The sequence below is a fragment of the Periplaneta americana genome, chromosome 11 (genome assembly GCF_040183065.1).
Source record: "Periplaneta americana isolate PAMFEO1 chromosome 11, P.americana_PAMFEO1_priV1, whole genome shotgun sequence".
NCBI classification, from domain to species: domain Eukaryota; kingdom Metazoa; phylum Arthropoda; class Insecta; order Blattodea; family Blattidae; genus Periplaneta; species Periplaneta americana.
The window spans coordinates 157,152,925-157,172,914 of record NC_091127.1 but is presented as its reverse complement, the minus strand read 5'-3'; the positions used below and the strand labels follow the sequence as shown (position 1 = coordinate 157,172,914).

Genomic DNA, 19,990 nt, shown 5'->3' with positions numbered 1-19,990 from the left:
ATGGAAATATAAAAATTGGAGATTTATCCTTCCAAGAGTTGGAAAAATTCAAATATCTTGGAGTAACAGTAACAAATATAAACAATACTCGGAAGGAAATTAAACGCAGAATAATATGAGAAATGCGTGTTATTATTCGGTTGAGAAGCTTTTGTCATCTAGTTTTCTGTCAAAAAATCTAAAGTTAGAATTTATAAAAACAGTTATATTTACCTGTATGGTTGTGAAACTTGAACTCTTACTTTGAGAGAGGAACAGAGATTAAGGGTGTTTAAAAATAAGGTTCTTAGGAAATTTGGGGCTAAAAGGGATGAAGTTACAGGAGAATGGAGAAAGTTACATAATGCAGAACTGCTTGCATTGTATTCTTCACCTGACATAATTAGGAACATTAAATCCAGACGTTTGAGATGGACAGGGCATGTAGCATGTATGGGTGAATTCAGAAATGCATATAGAGTGTTAGTTGGGAGGCTGGAGAGAAAAGACCTTTGGGGAAGCCGAGACGTAGATGGGAGGACAATATTAAAATGGATTTGAGGGAGGTGGGATGTGATGATAGAGACTGGATTAATCTTGCACAGGATAGGGACCGATGGTGGGCTTATGTGAGGGCGGCAATGAACCTGCGGGTTCCTTAAAAGCCAGTAAGTAAGTAAGTGATATATAAATGAAATACAATAAAGAAATTAATTTAATTGGGACGAATAAATTAAAAATGAAATTAATTAGTCTGAATGAAGTAAAAAAATTAAATAATTAAATCAATAAATTTGAACAACAAATTAAACTAAAAGTTCGATTGCATTTTTAAGAAATCACCTCAGATTAGACATTGCACTGTAATTTCTTTCTCTCTTTCTTTCTTTCTTTCTTTGGTTTCATATTCATAACAAATTATCCATGTAATACATATGTAGTATTCAAAGTTTTGTTTTTGTAAATGGTATACTTTGTCTTCTGTTTAGGGAAAGTGTTTGATAATAATAATAATAGTAATAATAATAATAATAATAATAAATTGAATATATAAATAAAATAAATTAAATATGAAGTAAATAAAAAGGAATTACATAAGTAAATAAAAATAAATTGAAAAAAAAAATAATTCAAATAACTAAATACTGTTAAGACGAAGATTGACATAAGTAACTATCATCATCATAATCACATTGGAGGCCAGAAAATGTTTCCTGCATTATGTTTAGTGAGGTCTTAAATATTCCTTCCAGGTTGGTTGGCTGTATAAAGCTGATGATTCCAAAGAAAAACAGAAGATATATTAGGAGAAGAAACAAGCAGTCAGAAGAGGCCTCTCGTGGTGGAAACCAGGGGATACAAAAACAGAAATTAGTCATGTATGTATCTGATGTAATGGTAAAAGGTTAGTTTTCTGTGTAGATACAGTACTTGCGGAATTTTTACTTTTGAATTATGTCTTTTGCTATTGCACAGATGGTTAATTTTTAGTATTAAGCCACTGGTACATCTTGACTGATTTCGGCTTAATTGATATGAAATTTTCAATTTACTAACCTCGTACTTGTAGTTTGGAAGGCTTGTAAAACAGTGAGATTTTGAATTGACTTGTAATTAAGACACAGTATGTATTACTTTATTTAATTCAATGTCAGTAGAATGAACTTGTGGGAGCAGCTTGATTATTTTCGTTAAAGTGACATTGATTAGATTTGTATGCAAGTTACGTATTATTGGTTCGAATATTCATCTGTAATAAACACCTGTGCTTTACAAAATATGTAGCTGGAACACTAAATGCACGTAGCTGTTGTTGCTGTCGTGTGCTACTGTGTATATAAGTCAGTCACAATCAGTCAAATGCCAAAGTCAATGGTGCTATATTAGCAACAAATTTACAGGGTACAGAAATTTGTTTTTCGTACATTTGGAGTAGCTTGTTGCTTGAGCTTTCCTTATAATGACATTTCACTTTATGTGATCTCTGATAGCATGTTCTTGAATTTCACATTCTCTTGGTTTTCCAGTACAAATCCACGTCTAAATTTTAAGCAAATTTTGAATTAACTAGGAAGCGGCACATTACTGGTATATACGAGGGAGAGTCAAAAAGTAACCTTAATAATTGTTTCATTAATTGAATATGTACAATAAGACTACAAACACTTCATCACTTTTCAACATAGTATAACAGGAACACTTGCATTGAACGTATTGTAAATTTATTCCAACTCAACAATGTAACTTTTATTCAAAGGAACAATAATAATCACTTTCTACAATTTAATTGTACTCCCGTCAACAATGGGATTTGCACTCCACACGACAATGACAATTTACTTGGATTATTGAAAACAACAATGAACTGTTAATTTTAACTAATGTTCACAAAGCACTATTTACAAATCAGAACTGTTGGTTCTCAGTTCACAGTTCGTTTACCTTGGCTAGTTCTTCTAGCTCAGTCACTCGAGTTCACAGTATCTCGAACCCCAGACCTTCAGAGACAATTCGCTGAACTTCGAACTCAAGTCCCCCAACTGCGGTCCACTGCACTCAAACTCAGGACTTCCGGCTCCACAGTTACGGACACAACTCAAGTCGAACTCCGGTCTCGAAGCTGGCTTCACTGCTACACAAGACTGGCTGGCTTGCTGTCCGCTGACTACAACAACACTGCTCAAGTTCACTCGCGTGTCGTAATCTATAACCACCCATAGTTACGAGAAAGTACGATTGCTCGAAATTTCCAGAAGATGGCTTCTCTGGATTTCTCTCTTCAGTCACCAGCTGCTTTACTCCCCCCCCCCTCTCTCCTCTCTACATCACAGCACATGCCACAGGAAGCAGGTGCTCGCGCACTTGCACTGAACCACGGCCGACCTTGTAATCCTTCTGCCGGTCGTGACATCGTATCCCAGCTCTGTCACAGTATATATACCGGTACTTATTATTATTATTATTATTATTATTATTATTATTATTATTATTATTATTATTATTATTATTATTATTACTTTTTTTTACATAACAGTGTTAAGCCCCTGAAGTAGTTTATTGACCTTAGGGTCAAAAAATGTTTCTTTATCATAAAAATGCTTGCTAATGAGCCAATTACACATAACATTAATAAATTCACCACTGCTTAAAGTAAATAAATGTGTAGGTATCTTATTAAACACTTTTATTGTCATTATTTCAGTTATTGCTGGTTTTTGTTAGTCGACATTTTGGTTGATGAAACATACTTAATTGCCTACTGTTATGATCATGACAATCTTTTCGAAAAGTGTAATTATTAAAATTTTGCTTGATATACATTAATAATTCAAAAATATATAACCTTGTGACAGTTGACATCTTCTCATTAATAAAAATAAAGGACGACAATGTTCATGACAATGAGAATTGGTCATAATCCTGATGGCTTTTTTTCTGTAATTTAAAAATCTTGATGTGAGTACTGTTGCCCCATAATGGAATGCCCTATTTCAATGTACTGTTAAAATATTCGTAATCGGTAATCTTAATATATTTTAATGAAATTAATTGATGAACTAGTGGACTTACTCGTATTAAATATGTAATATTTGTCTGGCTTACAGCTGTTTCAGTGCTTCACGCACCATCATCAGAGCCTACTAGATCGCGGCGTCATCTCGAACTTCTCTGCCTGTTAGGAGGGTGTGTTTTATTGTTGGAAGGTGTTGAAGTGTGGAGTCGAATAGTGTGTGTGTACTGAAATTGATCTGTGTGTTGAGGATTTGATCGGGGTGTGTTTTAGTGTGTTTGTATATTTTGTATTGTTCTAGTGTGTTGAGTTTTTGGTTCTTGGGTTGTATGTGTAGGATTTCCTTGTCCGTATTTATGTTATTGTATGTATGGTTAGTATTGGTTATGTGATCGGCGTATGTAGGTGTATTGTGTCCTCTGGTTATAGCTTTAATGTCTTCTTTGTAGCGTGTTTGGAATGATCTGCCTGTCTGTCCTATGTAGAACTTGTCGCAACTATTACATTTGAGTTTGTATACACCTGTGTGGTCGTATTTATTTGTTTGTGTTTTTTGTGTGTTGAGATGTCTTTGTAGTGTCTTTTCTGTTCTGTATGTTATGTTGTATTTCTGTTTTCTGAATGAAGATGCGATCTTATGTGTGCTTTTGTTTTCATATGTTAGTGTGATGTATTTGTTGTGTTCTTGTGTTTGTGTTGTGTTTTGTATATTTTTCTGTTTGTTAAGTTTTTGTTTTGTCTTCCTTATGATATTGTCTATTATATTTGGATTGTATCCGTTTTCTTGTGCTATGTATTTGATTGTGTTCACTTCTTCATTGTAGTGTTGTTGGCTCATGGGTATGTTGAGTAATCTGTGTACCATTGTCCTGAATGCAGCATGTTTGTGTTGTGTGGGGTGATTAGATGTGCTGTGTATGTGTGTGGTGGTGGTGGTTGGTTTTCTGTATATTTTGAAGGTGTGTTTGTTGTCGATTTTTGTTGTGGTGATGTGTAGGAAATTTATGGAGTTGTTGTTTTCAAGTTGTAGTGTGTATTGAAGTTTTGGGTGTAATTTGTTTATGTATTGGTGTAGTTTGTGTATTTGTCTTTTGTTTCCTTTGTATAGTATGAGTATATCGTCTACATATCTGTGCCAGTATATTATGTTGTCTGCATACTTGTTGTGTTCATTGTTGAGTATGTATGTATGTTTGTTCTATGTTGTGTAAAAATATCTCTGCTAGTATGCTGGATATGGGTGATCCCATTGGCAATCCTTCTGTTTGGGTGTAGTATTTGTTGTGTGTGAAATAGTTTTGCTTTGTTATGATGTCTGTGATTTCGATGATTTCTTCGATGTATTCTTGTGGTGTGTTATCTGTGAGCATTTGTTTTAGTATCTGTAATGTGTCCTGTATTGGTATATTAGTGTATAAGTTGGTGATATCGAATGATGCTAGTGTTGCACAGTGTGGTATGTGTTGTTGTTTTGTTTTGTTGACGAGTTCTATAGTGTTCTTTATTGTTGTCTGTTCTCTGAATTTTATGTTGTTTCTGATGATTTTGTCCATGTGTGTGGCTAGCTTGTGTGCTGGTGCCTGTCTGTAGTTGATTAGGGGTCTGATAGGTATGTTTTCTTTGTGTATTTTGGGTAGTGCATTGAGTTTAGGTGCTGCTGGTTTGATTGGTTTGAGTTGGTGTTTTATGTTGTGTGGTATTACGTGTTTGCTTTTGTTGATTGTGTTTTTTATTGTTTTTTATTGTGTGGTGGGATCTTTTTCGAGTTCTGTGATGTTGTTTTGTTTAAAGTATGTTTCTATTTTGTTGTGTAAGTCTTGTTTGTGTAGTATCACTGTGCAATTGCCTTTGTCTGCTTTGGTGGAAATGAGGTTATGTTGTTGTTTCGCTTTTAGTGTTTTTATTGTTATCTGTTTTCTTTTGTTTGTGTTGGGCTCGTGTATTTTGTTTGCGTGTCTTATGATGTCTTGTCTGATGTATTCTTGGTGTCCTGTTTTTGTGTTTTGTATTGCTGTTTCTGTGTTGAGGTTTGTCTGTGTTTTTTGTTTTGGTCCTGTGTTGTTGTGTGGTATGTTATGTTTTAATCCTTTTTCCAGTAGATTGGTTTCGTTGCGATTTAAATACATACAATAACATAAATACGGACATGGAAATCCTACACACACAACCCAAGAACTAAAAACTCAACACACTAGAACAATACGAAATATACAAACACACTAAAACACACCCCGATCAAATCCTCAACACACAGATCAATTTCAGTACACACACACACACTATTCGACTCCACACTTCAACACCTTCCAACAATAAAACACACCCTCCTAACAGGCAGAGAAGTTCGAGATGACGTCGCGATCTAGTAGGCTCTGATGATGGTGCGTGAAGCACTGAAACAGCTGTAAGCCGGACAAATATTACATATTTAACACGAGTAAGTACACTAGTTCATCAATTAATTATATTCAAGTGTTAAAAGTGGTGTACGCAAGATTCAAAATGGAATATTTTAATGGTAAAATTATTTTTAAACTTAAAAAAAAAAATTAAATTCTGGATAATTTAATACTTAAAAGCTAAATACGTTTTACCGAAGTTAGCTTTGTCTCAACCACAATTCTATGCATGTTATATGGGCAATTTGTTGAGCAACATTTTAAATTAAATATTAATGATTCTGTTTTTTTTCTTTCATTTAAAACTAAACCATAACCTTCAAAATTAATTTTTAACTTGTACAATGTAAGTCAGTGTATCACTTTGAAGCAACTGGACATGTTAAAAGGTTATAAATACAAGATATCTTCTTTAACCCATAACTGGCTCTACAATTCAAGTGCCATTACACTATGCAATGCATAGTATGCACCGAGAAGTAGCTGCAAGCCTTTCTAGGCACGTTATACCTTAATGATTGCATAGTTTAGAATTATTAACATGTTATTTACGGTACACTGCAGAAACTGACGCATTATCTATTAATTTGAGACTGTGTGACATAAATTACATCCTATTTATCCGTTTAAACAACATCTAATATGTGAAAAATATCCTTTCTATAGGTAGTAAGTGGTAACAAGTCAATGTGTTAAGTAAGAAAGTCTTGTTCTACTGAGTTTGGAGACTGGCAATAGTTTCGAAAGAATGCTTACTATATAAAGGAATAAGTACAATTTCCTCTTATATTAGGTGGATGATAGATTTTCATTAGGAGCATAGAAACTAGCAAATAACAGTCTTTGGAAATGGAGGGTAATCATTATCAGTTATTGAAAGGGGTTAATATTTTCTTGTCTATATACCTGTAATATAAAAGTAAAGTACCAGTATTGGCTATAATGAAATGCAGAGAGTAGTTGAAGTTAATAAACTAGGACTATGAAGAAGAGGAGAGAGAAAATAATGGAATTGCATGATACCATTGAGCAACAATTTGTAGAACTAATTTCCAGGACTGGTACTTGATTTGAAAGTGTTATATTTAACAAGTGGTACATCTTGATTTGGCAGTCTTGTTGCAGGTGGCTCACTGACTCGAGAAAAAGAAGAAGAAGAAGAAGAAGAAGAAGAAGTGGAGTTGGCAAAGTGCAGACGAGAAATTGTTCATTCCAACACACAGCTCACAAGAAGCGCATTTGATGTCCAACAGAACAAAGAAATTATACACCATCTACCTCACTCCTGGGAAGTGAATAGGGGGAAGGTCAGAGACACCCAAAGTTAACAGATTCAACTTCGCCAAGCCTCCATCTCCTGCCCGAGGTAAGTGTAACATGTACAGTTTTTAATCTATCACAATCTGTTTCGTTTCAAGCACCCGCCTACACTACAGACCCAGACACACTGTAACAAGTTCTCCTACTTTCATATTTTATACCACAGAACGAACAGGGAGCGCTCAAAGGGGACAGACATAGCACAAAGGGAAAGTGTGAGCACAGAGGGAACAGGGAGAGCACAGACAGGACAAAGGGAGAACAGAGGGAACAGAGACAACACAGAGGTGACAAGGACAGGACAGAAGTGACAGGGAGAGTACAGAGCAAACAGGCAGAGCACAGAGGAGACAACGACAGCACACAGGGCACAGGGAGAGCACACAGGAGAAGAGAGAGCACAGAGGAGACAGAGAGAACACAGAGGACACAGGGAGAGCACAGAGGAGACAGGGAGAGCACACAGGAGAAGAGAGAGCACAGAGGAGACAGGGAGAACACAGAGGAGACAGGGAGAGCACAGAGGAGACAGGGAGAGCACACAGGACACAGGGAGAGTACACAGGAGAAGAGAGAGCACAGAGGAGACAGGGAGAGCACAGAGGAGACAGGGAGAGCACAGAGGAGACAGGAAGAGCACAAAGGACACAGGGAGAGTACACAGGAGAAGAGAGAACACAGAGGAGACAGGGAGAGCACAGAGGAGACTGGGTGAGCACAGAGGAGACAGGGAGAGCACAGAGGAGACAGTGAGAGCACACAGGACACAGGGAGAGTACACAGGAGAAGAGAGAGCACAGAGGAGACAGGGAGAGCACAGATGAGACAGGGAGAGCACACAGGACACAGGGAGAGTACACAGGAGAAGAGAGAGCACAGAGGAGACAGGGAGAGCACACAGGACACAGGGAGAGTACACAGGAGAAGAGCGAGCACAGAGGAGACAGGGAGAACACAGAGGACACAGGAAGAGCACAGAGGAGACAGGGAGAGCACAGAGGAGACAGGGAGAGCACACAGGACACAGGGAGAGTACACAGGAGAAGAGAGAGCACAGAGGAGACAGCAAGAACACAGAGGAGACCGGGAGAGCACAGAGGAGACAGGGAGAGCACAGAGGAGACAGGGAGAACACAGAGGAGACAGGGAGAGCACACAGGACACAGGGAGAGTACACAGGAGAAGAGAGAGCACAGAGGAGACAGGGAGAACACAGAGGAAACAGGGAGAGCACACAGGACACAGGGAGAGAACACAGGAGAAGAGAGAGCACAGAGGAGACAGGGAGAGCACAGAGGAGACAGGGAGAGCACAGAGGAGAAAGGGAGAGCACAGAGGTGACAGGGAGAGCACAGAGGACACAGGGAGAGTACACAGGAGAAGAGAGAGCACAAAGGAGACAGGGAGAGCACACACGACACAGGGAGAGTAAATAGGAGAAGAGAGAGCACAGACGAGACAGGGAGAGCACACAGGACACAGGGAGAGTACACAGGAGAAGAGAGAGCAGAGAGGAGACAAGGAGAACACAGAGGAGACAGGGAGAGCACAGAGGAGACAGGGAGAGCACACAGGACACAGGGAGAGTACACAGGAGAAGAGAGAGCACAGAGGACGCAGGGAGAATACAGAGCAGACAGGGAGAGCACAGTGGAGGCAGGGAGAGCACACAGGACACAGGGAGAGTACTCAGGAGAAGAGAGAGCACAGAGGAGACAGGGAGAGCACACAGGACACAGGGAGAGTACACAGGAGAAGAGAGAGAACAGAAGTGACAGGGAGAACACAGAGGGGACAGGGAGGACACAGGGAGAGCACAGGGGAGACAGGGAGAGCACACACGACACAGGGAGAGTACACAGGAGAATAGAGAGCACAGAGGACACAGGGAGAGCACACAGAACACAGGGAAAGTACACAGGAGAAGAGAGAGCACAGAGGAGACAGGGAGAACACAGAGGAGACAGGGAGAGCACAGAGGAGACAGGGAGAGCACACAGGACACGGGTAGAGCACACAGGACACAGGGAGAGTACACAGGAGAGGAGAGAGCACAGAGGAGACAGGGAGAACACAGAGGAGACAGGGAGAGCACAAAGGACACAGGGAGAGTACAGAGGAGAAGAGAGAGCACAGAGGAGACAGGGAGAACACAGAGGAGACAGGGAGAGCACAGAGGAGACAGGGAGAGCACACAGGACACAGGGAGAGTACAGAGGAAAAGAGAGAGCACAGAGGATACAGGGAGAGCACAAATATGATAGGGAGAGGACAGGGGAGGCAAGGAGAGCACACATATTATAAGGAGGGGACACAGGGGACAAGGAGTGCTCAAATATGATAGGGAGAGGACAGAGGTGACAAGGAGAGCAGACATATGATAGGGAGAGGACAGAGGTGACAAGGAGAGCACACATATGATAGGGAGAGGACAGAGGAGACAAGGAGAGCACACATATGATAGAGAGAGGACAGGGGAGACAAGGAGAGCACTTATATGATAGGGAGAGGACAGAGGAGACAAGGAGAGCACACATATGATAGGGAGAGGACAGTGGACACAAGGAGAACACATATATGATAGGGAGAGGACGGAGGAGACATGGAGGGCACATATATGAAAGGGAGAGGTCAGAGGAGAAAAGGAGAGCACATATATGACTGGGAGAAGACAGAGGAGACAACGAGAGCACATATATGATAGGGAGAGAACAGAGGAGACAAGGAGAGCACATATATGATAGGGAGAGGACAGAGGAGACAAGGAGAGCACATATATGTTAGGGAGAGAACAGAGGAGACAAGGAGGGCACATATATGATAGGGAGGGGACAGAGGAGACAAGGAAAGCACATATATGATAGGGAGAGGACAGAGGAGACAAGGAGAGCACATATATGACTGGGAGAGGACAGAGGACGCAACGAGAGCACATATATGATAGGGAGAGGACAAAGGATACAAGGAGAGCACATATATATGATAGGGAGAGGACAAAGTAGACTAGGAGAGCACATATATGATAGGGAGTGGACAGGGGAGACAAGGAGAGCACATATATGATAGGGAGAGAACAGAGGTGACAAGGAGAGCACATATATGATAGGCAGAGGACACAGGAGACAAAGAGGGCACATATATGATAGGAAGAGGACAGAGGAGACAAGGAGAGCACTTATATGTTAGGGAGAGAACAGAGGAGACAAGGAGGGCACATATATGATAGGGAGAGGACAGAGGAGACACGGAGGGCACATATATGATAGGGAGAGAACAGAGGAGACAAGGAGGGCACATATATGATAGGGAGAGGACAGAGGAGACAAGGAGGGCACATATATGATAGGGAGAGGACAGACGAGACAAGGAGGGCACATATATGATAGGGAGAGGACAGAGGAGACAAGGAGAGCACTTATATGTTAGGGAGAGAACAGAGGAGACAAGGAGGGCACATATATGATAGGGAGAGGACAGAGGAGTCAAGGAGGGCACTTATATAATAGGGAGAGGACAGAGGAGACAAGGAGAGCACTTATATGTTAGGGAGAGAACAGAGGAGACAAGGAGGGCAGTTATATAATAGGGAGAGGACAGAGGAGACAAGGAGGGCACATATATGATAGGGAGAGGACAGAGGAGACAATGAGAGCACATATATGATAGGGAGAGGACACAGGAGACAAGGAGGGCACATATATAATAGGGAGAGGACACAGGAGACAAGGAGGGCACATATATGATAGGGAGAGGACAGAGGAGACAAGGAGAGCCCTTATATGTTAGGGAGAGAACAGAGGAGACAAGGAGGGCACATATATAATAGGGAGAGGACACAGGAGACAAGGAGGGCACATATGTGATAGGGAGAGAACAGAGGAGACAAGGAGAGCACTTATATGATAGACACAGGACACAGGACACAAGGAGAGCTCTTATATGATAGGGAGAGGACAGAGGAGACAAGGAGGGCCCATATATGATAGGGAGAGGACAGAGGGGACAAGGAGAGCACTTATATGATAGGGAGAGAACAGAGGAGACAAGGAGGGCAGTTATATGATAGGGAGAGGACAGAGGAGACAAGAAGGCACATATATGATAGGGAGAGGACAGAGGAGACAAGGAGAGCACTTATATGTTAGGGAGAGGACAGAGGCGACAAGGAGGGCTAATATGGGATAGGGAGAGGACAGAGGAGACAAGGAGGGCACATATGTGATAGGGAGAGGACAGAGGAGACAAGGAGAGCACATATATAATAGGGAGAGGACAGAGGAGACAAGGAGAGCACTTATATGTTAGGGAGAGAACAGAGGAGACAAGGAGGGCACTTATATAATAGGGAGAGGACAGAGGAGACAAGGAGAGCACTTATATGTTAGGGAGAGAACAGAGGAGACAAGGAGGGCAGTTATATAATAGGGAGAGGACAGAGGAGACAAGGAGGGCACATATATGATAGGGAGAGGACAGAGGAGACAATGAGAGCACATATATGATAGGGAGAGGACACAGGAGACAAGGAGGGCACATATATAATAGGGAGAGGACACAGGAGACAAGGAGGGCACATATATGATAGGGAGAGGACAGAGGAGACAAGGAGAGCCCTTATATGTTAGGGAGAGAACAGAGGAGACAAGGAGGGCACATATATAATAGGGAGAGGACACAGGAGACAAGGAGGGCACATATGTGATAGGGAGAGAACAGAGGAGACAAGGAGAGCACTTATATGATAGACACAGGACACAGGACACAAGGAGAGCTCTTATATGATAGGGAGAGGACAGAGGAGACAAGGAGGGCCCATATATGATAGGGAGAGGACAGAGGGGACAAGGAGAGCACTTATATGATAGGGAGAGAACAGAGGAGACAAGGAGGGCAGTTATATGATAGGGAGAGGACAGAGGAGACAAGGAGGGCACGTATATGATAGGGAGAGGACAGAGGAGACAAGGAGGGCACATATATGATAGGCACAGGACAGAGGAGACAAGGAGGGCACATATATAATAGGAAGAGGACAGAGGAGACAAGGAGGGCACATATATGATAGGGAGAGGACAGAGGAGACAAGGAGAGCACATATATGATAGTGAGAGAGCAGAGGAGACAAGGAGGGCACATATATGATAGGGAGAGGACAGAGGAGACAAGGAGAGCACATATATGATAGGGAGAGGACAGAGGAGAACGTATGTGATATGGAGAGGACAGAGGAGATAAGGAGAGCACATATATGATAGGGAGAGGACAGAGGAGACAAGGAGGGCACATATATAATAGAGAGAGGACAGAGGAGACAAGGAGAGCACTTATATGATAGGGAGAGGACAGAGGAGACAAGGTGGGCACATATATGATAGGGAGAGAACAGAGGAGACAAGGAGAGCACATATATGATAGGGAGGGGACAGAGGAGACAAGGTGGGCACTTATATGATAGGGAGAGAACAGAGGAGACAAGGAGGGCAGTTATATGATAGGGAGAGGACAGAGGAGACAAGGAGGGCACGTATATGATAGGGAGAGGACAGAGGAGACAGGGAGGGCCCATATATGATAGGGAGAGGTCAGAGGGGACAAGGAGAGCACTTATATGATAGGGAGAGAACAGAGGAGACAAGGAAGGCACTTATATGATATGGAGAGGACAGAGGATACAAGGAGGGCACATATATGATAGGGAGAGAACAGAGGAGACAAGGAGGGCACATATATGATAGGGAGAGGACAGAGGAGACAAGGAGAGCACTTACATGATAGGGAGAGGACAGAGGGGCCAAGGAGAGCACATATATGATAGGGAGAACAGAGGATACAAGGAGAGCACTTATATGATAGGGAGAGGACAGAGGGGATAAGGAGGGCTCATATATGACTGGGAGAAGACAGAGGACAGAAGGAGAGCACATATATGATAGGGAGAGGACACAGGAGACAAGGAGGGCACATATATGATAGGGAGAGGACAGAGGAGACAAGGAGTGCACATATATGATAGGGAGAGTACAGAGGAGACAAGGAGAGCACTTATATGTTAGGGAGAGAACAGAGGAGACAAGGAGGGCCCATATATGATAGGGAGAGGACAGAGGAGACAAGGAGAGCACTTACATGAGAGGGAGAGGACTGAAAAGACAAGGTGGGCACATATATGATAGGGAGAGAACAGAGGAGACAAGGAGGGTACATATATGATAGTGAGAGGACAGAGGAGACAAGGAGGGCACATATATGATAGGGAGAGAACAGAGGAGACAAGGAGGGCACATATGTGATAGGGAGGGGACAGAGGAGACAAGGAGAGCACTTATATGATAGGGAGAGGACAGAGGATACAAGGAGAGCACTTATATGATAGGGCGAGGACAGAGGAGACAAGGAGAGCACATATATGATAGGGAGAGGACAGAGGATACAAAGAGAGCACTTATATGATAGGGCGAGGACAGAGGAGACAAGGAGAGCACATATATGATAGGGAGAGGACAGAGGAGACAAGGAGGGCACATATATGATAGGGAGAGGACAGAGGAGACAAGGAGAGTACTTATATGATAGGGCGAGGACAGAGGAGACAAGGAGAGCACATATATTATAGGGAGAGGACAGAGGAGACAAGGAGGGCACATATATGACTGGGACAAGACAGAGGAGACTAGGAGAGCACATATGTGTCTGGGAGAAGGCAGAGGAGACAAGGAGATCACATATATGATAGGGAGAGGACATAGGAGACAAGTAGAGCACCTATATGATAAGGAGAGGACAGAGGAGACAAGGAGGGCACATATATGACTGGGAGAATACAGAGGAGACAAGGAGAGCACATATATAATAGGGAGAGGACAGAGGAGACAAGGAGATCACATATATGACTTAGAGAATACAGAGGAGACAAGGAGAGCACATATATGTTAGGGAGAGGTCAGAGGAGACAAGGAGAGCACTTATATGATAGGGAGAGGACAGAGGAGACAAGGAGAGCACTTATATGATAGGGAGAGGACAGGGGAGACAAGGAGGGCACATATATGATAGGGAGAGGACAGAGGAAACAAGGAGAGCACTTATATGATAGGGAGAGGACAGGGGAGACAAGGAGAGCACTTATATGATAGGGAGAGGACAGAGGGGACAAGGAGTGCTCATATATGATAGGGAGAGGACAGAGGAGACAAGGAGAGCACTTATATGATAGGGAGAGGACAGAGGAGACTAGGAGTGCACATATATGATAGGGAGAGGACAGAGGAGACAAGGAGAGCACTTATATGATAGGGAGAGGACAGGGGAAACAAGGAGATCACTTATATGATAGGTAGAAGACAGCGGAGACAAGGAGAGCACCTATATGATAGGGAGAGAACAGAGGAGACAAGGAGGGCACATATATAATAGGGAGAGGACAGAGGAGACAAGGAGAGCACTTATATGATAGGGAGAGGACAGAGGAGACAAGGAGAGCACTTATATGATAGAGAGAGGACAGAGGAGACAAGGAGAGCACTTATATGATAGGGAGAGGACAGAGGAGACAAGAAGAGCACTTATATGATAGGGAGAGTACAGAGGAGACAAGGAGAGCACATAAATGATAGGGAGAGGACAGAGGAGTCAAGGAGAGCACTTATATGATAGGGAGAGAACAGAGGAGACAAGGAGAGCACTTATATGATAAGGAGAGAACAGAGGAGACAAGGAGAGCACATAAATGATAGGGAGAGGACAGAGGAGTCAAGGAGGGAACATATATGATAGGGAGAGGACAGAGGAGACAAGGAGAGCACTTATATGATAGGGAGAGGACGGAGGAGACAAGGAGAGCACTTATATGATAGGGAGAGGACAGAGGAGACAAGGAGAGCACTTATATGTTAGGGAGAGAACAGAGGAGATAAGGAGTGCACATATTTGATAGGGAGAGGACAGAGGAGACAAGGAGAGCACTTATATGATAGGGAGAGAACAGAGGAGACAAGGAGAGCACATAAATGATAGGGAGAGGACAGAGGAGTCAAGGTGGGAACATATATGATAGGGAGAGGACAGAGGAAACAAGGAGAGCACTTATATGATAGGGAGAGGACGGAGGAGACAAGGAGAGCACATATATGATAGGGAGAGGACAGAGGAGACAAGGAGAGCACTTATATGATAGAGAGAGGACAGAGGAGACAAGGAGGGCACATATATGATAGGGAGAGGACAGAGGAGAGAAGGAGAGCACATATATGATAGGGAGAGAACAGAGGAGACAAGGATAGCACATATATGATAGGGAGAGGGCAGAGGAGACAAGGAGAGCACTTATATGATAGGGAGAGGACACAGGAGACAAGGAGAGAACATATATGATAGGGAGAGGTCGGAGGAGACTAGGAGAGCACATATATGATAGGGAGAGGACAGAGGAGACAAGGAGGGCACATATATGATAGGGAGAGGACAGAGGAGTCATGGAGAGCACTTATATGACTGGGAGAGGTCAGTGGAGACAAGGCAAGCACATATATGACTGGGAGAAGGCACAGGAGACTTGGAGAGCACATATATGACGAGGAGAATACAGAGCACACAAGGAGAGCACAGTTATGGTAGGGAGAGGACAGAGGAGACAAGGAGAGCACATATATGACTGGGAGAGGACAGAGGACGCAAGGAGAGCACATATATGATAGGGAGAGGACAGAGGAGACAAGAAGAGCACCTACATGATAGGGAGAGGACAGAGGGGCCAAGGAGAGCACATATATGATAGGGAGAGGACAGAGGATACAAGGAGAGCACTTATATGATAAGGAGAGGACAGAGGAGTCAAGGAGAGCACATATATGCTAGCGAGAGAACAGAGGAGACAAGGAGAGCACATATATGATAGGGAGAGGACAAACGAGACAAGAAGGGCACATATATGATAGGGAGAGTACAGAGGAGACATGGAGAGCACTATTATATGACTGGGAGAGGTCATTGGAGACAAGGAAAGCACATATTTGACTGGGAGAAGACACAGGGGACATGGAGAGCACATATATGACGAGGAGAATACACAGCACACAAGGAGAGCACATATATGGTAGGGAGAGGACAGAGGAGACAAGGAGAGCACATATATGCCTGCAAGAGGACATTGGACGCAAGTAGAGCACATATATCATAGAGAGAGGACAGAGGAGACAAGGACAGTTCATATATGATAGGGAGAGGACAGAGGAAACAAGGAGAGCACATATTTGATAGGGAGAGGACAGAGGAGACAAGGAGAGAACTTATGTGATAGGGAGAGGACAGAGGAGATAAGGAGAGCACATATATGTTAGGGAGAGGACAGAGGTGACATGGAGAACACTTATATCACTTGGAGAGGACAGAGGAGACAAGGAAAGCACATATATGACTGGGACAAGACAGAGGAGACAAGTAGAGCACATATGTGTCTGGGAGAAGGCAGAGGAGACTAGGAGATCACATATATGATAGGGAGAGGACAGAGGAGACAAGTAGAGCACTTATATGATAGGGAGAGGACAGAGGAGACAAGGAGGGCACATATATAATAGGGAGAGGACAGAGGAGACAAGGAGAGCACTTATATGATAGGGAGAGGACAGAGGAGACAAGGAGATCACATATATGAGTTAGAGAATACAGAGGAGACAAGGAGAGCACATATATGTTAGGGAGAGGACAGAGGAGACAAGGAGAGCACTTATATGATAGGGAGAGGACAGAGGTGACAAGGAGAGTACTTATATGATAGGGAGAGGACAGGGGAGACAAGGAGGGCACATATATAATAGGGAGAGGACAGAGGAGACAAGGAGAGCACTTATATGATAGGGAGAGGACAGAGGAGACAAGGAGAGCACTTATATGATAGGGAGAGGACAGAGGAGACAAGGAGAGTACTTATATGATAGGGAGAGGACAGCGGAGACAAGGAGGGCACATATATAATAGGGAGAGGACAGAGGAGACAAGGAGAGCACATATATGATAGGGAGAGGACAGAGGAAACAAGGAGAGCACTTATAGGATAGGGAGAGGACAGAGGAAACAAGGAGAGCACTTATATGATAGGGAGAGGACAGGGGAGACAAGGAGGGCACATATATTATAGGGAGAGGACAGAGGAGACAAGGAGAGCACTTATATGATAGGGAGAGGACAGAGGAGACAAGGAGAGTACTTATATGATAGGGAGAGGACAGGGGGACAAGGAGGGCACATATATAATAGGGAGAGGACAGAGGAGACAAGGAGAGCACTTATATGATAGGGAGAGGACAGAGGAAACAAGGAGAGCACTTATATGATAGGGAGAGGACAGGGGAGACAAGGAGGGCACATATATAATAGGGAGAGGACAGAGGAGACAAGGAGAGCACTTATATGATAGGGAGAGGACAGAGGAGACAAGGAGAGCACATATATGCTAGCGAGAGGACAGAGGAGACAAGGAGAGCACATATATGATAGGGAGAGGACAAAGGAGACAAGAAGGGCACTTATATGTTAGGGAGAGGACAGACGAGACAAGGAGTGCACATATATGATAGGGAGAGTACAGAGGAGACTTGGAGAGCACTTATATGACTGGGAGAGGTCATTGGAGACAAGGAAAGCACATATTTGACTGGGAGAAGACACAGGGGACATGGAGAGCACATATATGACGAGGAGAATACAGAGCACACAAGGAGAGCACATATATGGTAGGGAGAGGACAGAGGAGACAAGGAGAGCACATATATGCCTGGAAGAGGACAGTGGACGCAAGGAGAGCACATATATCATAGGGAGAGAACAGAGGAGACAAGGACAGTTCATATATGATTGGGAGAGGACAGAGGAGACAAGGAGAGCACATATTTGATAGGGAGAGGACAGAGGAGACAAGGAGAGAACTTATGTGATAGGGAGAGGACAGAGGAGATAAGGAGAGCACATATATGTTAGGGAGAGGACAGAGGAGCCATGGAGAATACTTATATGACTTGGAGAGGACAGAGGAGACAAGGAAAGCACATATATGACTGGGACAAGACAGAGGAGACAAGGAGAGCACATATGTGTCTGGGAGAAGGCAGAGGAGACTAGGAGATCACATATATGATAGGGAGAGGACAGAGGAGACAAGTAGAGCACCTATATGATAGGGAGAGGACAGAGGAGACAAGGAGGGCACATATATGACTGGGAGAATACAGAGGAGATAAGGAGAGCACATATATAATAGGGAGAGGACAGAGGAGACAGGGAGATCACATATATGAGTTAGAGAATACAGAGGAGACAAGGAGAGCACATATATGTTAGGGAGAGGACAGAGGAGACAAGGAGAGCACTTATATGATAGGGAGAGGACAGAGGAGACAAGGAGAGCACTTATATGATAGGGAGAGGACAGGGGAGACAAGGAGGGCACATATATGATAGGGAGAGGACAGAGGAGACAAGGACAGCACTTATATGATAGGGAGAGGACAGAGGTGACAAGGAGAGTACTTATATGATAGGGAGAGGACAGGGGAGACAAGGAGGGCACATATATAATAGGGAGAGGACAGAGGAGACAAGGAGAGCACTTATATGATAGGGAGAGGACAGAGGAGACAAGGAGAGCACTTATATGATAGGGAGAGGACAGAGGAAACAAGGAGAGTACTTATATGATAGGGAGAGGACAGGGGAGTTAGGAGGGCACATATATAATAGGGAGAGGACAGAGGAGACAAGGAGAGCACATATATGATAGGGAGAGGACAGAGGAGACAAGGAGAGCACATATATGATATGGAGAGGACAGAGGAGACAAGGAGAGCACTTATAGGATAGGGGAGGACAGAGGAAACAAGGAGAGCACTTATATGATAGGGAGAGGGCAGGGGAGACAAGGAGGGCACATATATTATAGGGAGAGGACAGAGGAGACAAGGAGAGCACTTATATGATAGGGAGAGGACAGAGGAGACAAGGAGAGTACTTATATGATAGGGGGAGGACAGGGGAGACAAGGAGGGCACATATATAATAGGGAGAGGACAAAGGAGACAAGGAGAGCACTTATATGATAGGGAGAGGACAGAGGAAACAAGGAGAGCACTTATATGATAGGGAGAGTACAGGGGAGACAAGGAGGGCGCATATATTATAGGGAGAGGACAGAGGAGACAAGGAGAGCACTTATATGATAGGGAGAGGACAGAGGAGACAAGGAGAGCACTTATATGATAGGGAGAGGACAGAGGAGACAAGGACAGTACTTATATGATAGGGAGAGGACAGAGGAGAGAAGGAGAGCACTTACATGATAGGGAGAGGACAGAGGAGACAAGGTGGGCACATATATCATAGGGAGAGGACAGAGGAGAGAAGGAGAGCACATATATGATAGGGAGAGGACAGAGGAGACAAGGAGAGCACATATATCATAGGGAGAGGACAGAGGAGACAAGGAGGGCACATTTATGACTGGGAGAAGTCAGTGGAGACAAGGCAAGCACATATATGACTGGGGAAAACAGAGGACACAAGGAGAGCACATATATGATAGGGAGAGGACAAAGTAGACTAGGAGAGCACATATATGATAGGGAGAGAATAAAGGAGACAAGGAGAGCACATATATGACTGGGAGAAGACAGAGGACGCAAGGAGAGCACATATATGATAGGAGAGGACAGAGGAGACAAGGAGAGAACTTATGTAATAGAGAGAGGACAGAGGAGATAAGGAGAGCACATATTTGATAGGGAGAGGACTG

General features: G+C 43.5%; 1 protein-coding gene across 1 annotated transcript in view; it reads left to right on the top strand.

Moving 5' to 3' along the window:
- The first annotated feature begins 1,128 nt into the window (after positions 1 to 1,128).
- LOC138709482 (cornifin-A-like) overlaps positions 1,129 to 19,990 on the top strand; it is a 52,443-nt gene continuing 33,581 nt past the window's right edge. The window contains exons 1-2 of the transcript XR_011334938.1: positions 1,129 to 1,358; positions 7,015 to 7,255. The gene's annotated coding sequence lies outside the window, so the exon portion shown is untranslated. The remainder of the gene's footprint in view (positions 1,359 to 7,014; positions 7,256 to 19,990) is intronic.